A 4,786-nucleotide genomic window follows, 5' to 3' on the forward strand; every position below is an offset into this window, starting at 1 on the left:
ATCTTGACCGAGACTGCTTGATGCTAAATGAAAACAAATCCAGATGTCAGTCAGGCGAAGGTTCAGCAAATGTCTCCAGTAATCTGTTTTTTAAGGTAATTTAGCGGGATATATACAGACTATTTTCTTTAAATAAGAGGGCTCTTTGGAAGCTGGTAATTGAATATGAGAAAAAACCTGCAGCCTAGTTTGAGTTTGCTGTGTGGTATTACTTTAAGTAATGGTTGTTATTTTTGGAGCTACATCCATTTTTGTCGTCCAAAAGCAGAGTTTGAATTATAAATATCCCTAAAGACCCAATCGATCATCTTCTGATCTATTTTCAAAGTGGTCTTTTCATTATGATGATGCAGTTTTTAGACAAAATCTAAAAATGGTCTCGTTTTCTAGGACATAGTCTCTGCAGAGCAGCACGAGTTCATTAGAAATTCACCTCTGAGTTGTGGGCGGGGCCACCAGCATGGAGTAACCCCGCCTCCTTTTCCCCCAGCCAGTGGCAGAAAATGTGGGTCAGATTATGTTTGTCTGCAGTTTCCATGGTGACTGTACCCGTGTTTGCCCACATTGGCTTAAGTAGACACTCAGTGGGTTAGCTTGCAATGCTAGCCAACCTGTGGACGGTGCAGCGTGCTAGCGAGCTCCACTAAATCCAGCTAGCGAGTTCTGCTGTAGCGAGCTTTACTGTAGCGAGCTTTACTGTAGCGAGCTTTACTGTGGCATGCTATATAAATCTGCTGTATTGTGCTAGTGAGCTTCACTATATCGAGCTAACAAGCTCTGCTGTAGCATGCAAACGAGTTCTACTGTATGGAGCTAGCGGGCTCCGCTGAATCGAGCTCTGTTGAAGCAAGCTAGTGAGCTCTGCTATATTATGCTAGCAACCTGATTCTGAATGATTTGAATAAAGAAATATTTATAAACGCAAATTTAAGATACATTTTTTATATATATGGCCTCGATCATCAGAAAAATGACACAAGATCATGTTAAAAACCCCGTTTTCATCAGAGTGGGTCTTTAAAAACTCAAACGTGTCATGAATTTAAGGAACTGTGAAAAAGAAACTTGTAAATATTAATTGAATATTTTCAGATTTTTTTTGTTCTGTGTCGTTAAGCCTAAAATATTTTTTTTTTCTAAAAAGACAAATGTGTAAATTGACCTACTTTTTTTATTGTTGGGGGAGATATTTAGCGAGGTGTTTCTTTCAAAGTCATGGTTATTTAACTTTTTCAGAAGTTTTGAACATGAGGATTAATGAAAGAAAGTCCAACATTCTGCACTTTCTAGGCTTTTATTTCATCTCTCTGCACTTCTTCTTCAGTGAAGCTGTTTTTTCAGCAGCAGATGGTTCTTCAGAGTAAAAGCAGTGATGTTAAAGCATCCATTTCTGCTGCACTTTACATCCAAATGAAAAGTCTCCATTTGGGCTCTCACCGCGTTCGATAAGTGCATTACAAAACGCTCGACACTGATTTTAAATCAGTTTGACTTCTCCACCTCTCTGTCCAGACTCTTCTGTTGAGGTGTACCGCTACACTGTAAAAAATGAGATTTTCAAAACAAGGAAAAAACATGAAATACCAGAAGTGTTTCTGCAGTTATCAGTGAATTCATCTGCCAATAGAAAGAAAAGAATTTGTTTTGGTAAGAATAAGTTGTGATGTCCTCCCATTTTCAGACTAAATTGGACCTTTAAATGACCTATAAAAAAATATTTTTTTTTACTTCTATTTTTCCAGTTTTTAAGTTACTATCTGGTACGTACCAGTTCCTCTCTGGTGCGTACCAGATAGTAACTGGTGCGTACCAGATGCTATCTAGAGCACAACATTTAGTACCCAGAAAAAAAAGATTTTACTTAAAATTTTAGAAGAAAAATATCTTAATTTTTTTACTTCAGTGTCCCTTTAGAGGCTCCATATAATTTTGAAACATCTTTTTTTTCAGTTACTATCTGGTGTGCACAAGTTACTATCTGGTTTGACCAAGTTACTATCTGGTGTGCTCAAGTTACTATCTGGTGTGCTCAAGTTACTATCTGGTTTGACCAAGTTACTAACTGGTGTGCTCAAGTTACTATCTGGTGTGCTCAAGTTACTATCTGGTGTGCATAAGTTACTATCTGGTGTGCATAAGTTACTATCTGGTGTGCACAAGTTACTATCTGGTTTGACCAAGTTACTATCTGTTACGCACCAGATTTAACTGGAGCACACAAGTTACTGTCTGGTGTGCTCAAGTTACTATCTGGTGTGCTCAAGTTACTATCTGGTGTGCTCAAGTTACTATCTGGTGTGCATAAGTTACTATCTGGTGTGCATAAGTTACTATCTGGTGTGCGCAAGTTACTATCTGGTGTGCACAAGTTACTATCTGGTGTGCACAAGTTACTATCTGGTGTGCACAAGTTACTATCTGGTGTGCATAAGTTACTATCTGGTGTGCACAAGTTACTATCTGGTGTGCACAAGTCACTGTCTGGTGTACACAAGTTACTATCTGGTGTGCTCAAGTTACTCTCTGGTGTGCTCAAGTTACTCTCTGGTGTGCTCAAGTTACTCTCTGGTGTGCTCAAGTTACTATCTGGTGTGCATAAGTTACTATCTGGTGTGCACAAGTTACTATCTGGTGTGCACAAGTTACTATCTGGTCTACATAAGTTACTATCTGGTGTGCGTAAGTTACTATCTGGTTCTCACTAGATAGTAACCAGAAATTTTTTTTCGTTTTTCTTCATTGTCTCTTTAGGGGCTCTGTATTACACAAACCAAAGAGCACTTTTAAGTTTTTATTGTACTCGTGGAATGACCATCATGAGGTCTTTATCTTACAATGAGATTCAAGATCAAACAAAAGCTTTAGATTTATTTGTTACATCGTACTGAACATTTTCTCAGAGGTCAGTTTTGTGAACATGGACGTAGACTGAAGTCCTCGGAGAGATTTGATGTTTTTAAGGTTTAGTCTTGAGGCTAACGAGGGTTTTTTGGCTGTGGGAGGGGCTCGGAGTGTCCTGAAAACCCCCACAGACATGAGCCTCACCTGCTGGGATTCAGACCTGAAACTTTCTGCGACCACTCCACAGTGTGAGCAGACGCCGCTGAAAGGCTGCAGGCTGGACGATTGTGCTGCGGCTGAAAGCTTTGGCTCTGGAAGAATACGGTGGAAAGGGCAAATACTGTAATAGGACCCAGAAAGCAGCGCTGGACGCTGAAACAGGACTTATTACCCTTTCACATGAATACACGCTGCAGGCTTCACACTGTCTGATACCAGTCGATGTGTCAGCTTTTCTGCAGAGCTCAATACTTTCTCGCTGTGGGTTTCAGATCCGCCATCAGGAATCGAACGGCTCCGTTTTGAAGGCTTTTAAAGACACTTTTAAAGGAAAAAAGGTGCTCAAACTTTGGTAGAATTAGCTTAGATTTTTTCTTATTCTGATTTTGTTAAAAACTCGACTGACAGATTTGAAAGGAAACTCAAAGTCAGACCCAAAAAGATGAAAATGAGGTTTCTGTCTGTGTTTAAAGCCTGAAGATAACACAGGAAGTGGTTCCTAACATGGGAGATACTTTTTTCTCACAGGTTGGAAGACTCAAATAATTAAACTTTGCTAATATCTACCAAAAAGCAGCAAATGTTCTGCATAGTCGGGTAATTAGCATAATAAAAGACTGTACAGCTCGAGCGCCAACGAACGAACGAATGAATGAACGGCTGCAGGAACTTTCCATCAAACCGTCTCCTTTGTTTCCTGTAAGACGTGATTAAGCTCTCGGAAGTAGAAAAACCCGTTGCCTAACCGGTCCTTGAGAATCCACCACCTGCCTTCGGAGTGATTCTCTGTCTCCATGGAAACCTAATCAGCTGAGCAGGAGAGTCGGGCGAGACGGGAGAAGGGCCGAATGCTTTTATCCCGCGTCCTGTCGCCTCAATTATCTCTCCATCAAGTCATTAAGGAGGAAAAATAAAAGTCTGATTGTCTTTCTTGATGAGAGCGAAAAAGTGAACGTCTCAGAATTATAAAGTCACCTCAGGAACGCATTATCCTGCATTTTACCTCAAACTACATAATAAAAACCAGCAAGATAGATTTTTTAATTGCATTTCTGCATTATTGCATAACTTGACCTCCTTCTGCCAAACTGTGATGTTTGGAATCATTTCAAATGAACAAAAACAGAAAAATCTTCTGCATGTATGACAGGAAAAAGAAACCAGCTCAACTGTTTTTGCTTATTGAAAGCAGAACTCTAAGGAGAAACTGTTGAATGTGGAGTGACTCCGCCCACTTGGAGTTCCAAACAGGAAGTGGCTCCAAAAATCTCATAGACTTCATTAGAGAAATAAACTTTTGAGACGCACTCATTCTATTGGTCAGAATCAACATGTTACATTTTTAAACATCATCTTGATAATCCTCATTTTTTTATTTCTATACTGCAAATTAAAAATTAAAAACTTGCCTATAAAAGTAGGCGGAGCCTGCTGGTCCTAAAAAACAATCAATAATGAACAAATTTAAGCTGTAAAGGAAAAAAAAAAGATTTAAAAATGTGTTTTAATTAAATTAAATCCAGTTTTCAGGAATAAACAGTTTTTAAAATCGGGGTGTCCAAAATGTAGCGACATAATAGTGAATCGCTCCCTTCTGAAACAAGCCCCTAGTGGTCATTAATGGAACTGCAACTTTAGTGTTATTTTAAATACTGTACTCATCACTGTTTACACCGAGGGGGCTTATTTCAGTTCGGGGGCCAGGGGATTTCAAGTGGGCGGGGCC

General features: G+C 39.4%; 1 long non-coding RNA gene across 1 annotated transcript; it reads right to left on the minus strand.

The window, feature by feature from the left end:
* Window positions 1-2,735: 2,735 nt before the first annotated feature.
* LOC118599377 lies at window positions 2,736-3,514 on the minus strand. The gene is made up of 2 exons (XR_004948707.1): window positions 3,233-3,514; window positions 2,736-3,152 (listed from the first exon to the last, which is right to left on the minus strand). It is a non-coding gene; the product is annotated as an uncharacterized LOC118599377 (long non-coding RNA).
* Window positions 3,515-4,786: the final 1,272 nt, after the last annotated feature.

Source organism: Oryzias melastigma, linkage group LG11 (genome assembly GCF_002922805.2).
Source record: "Oryzias melastigma strain HK-1 linkage group LG11, ASM292280v2, whole genome shotgun sequence".
NCBI lineage: Eukaryota > Metazoa > Chordata > Actinopteri > Beloniformes > Adrianichthyidae > Oryzias > Oryzias melastigma.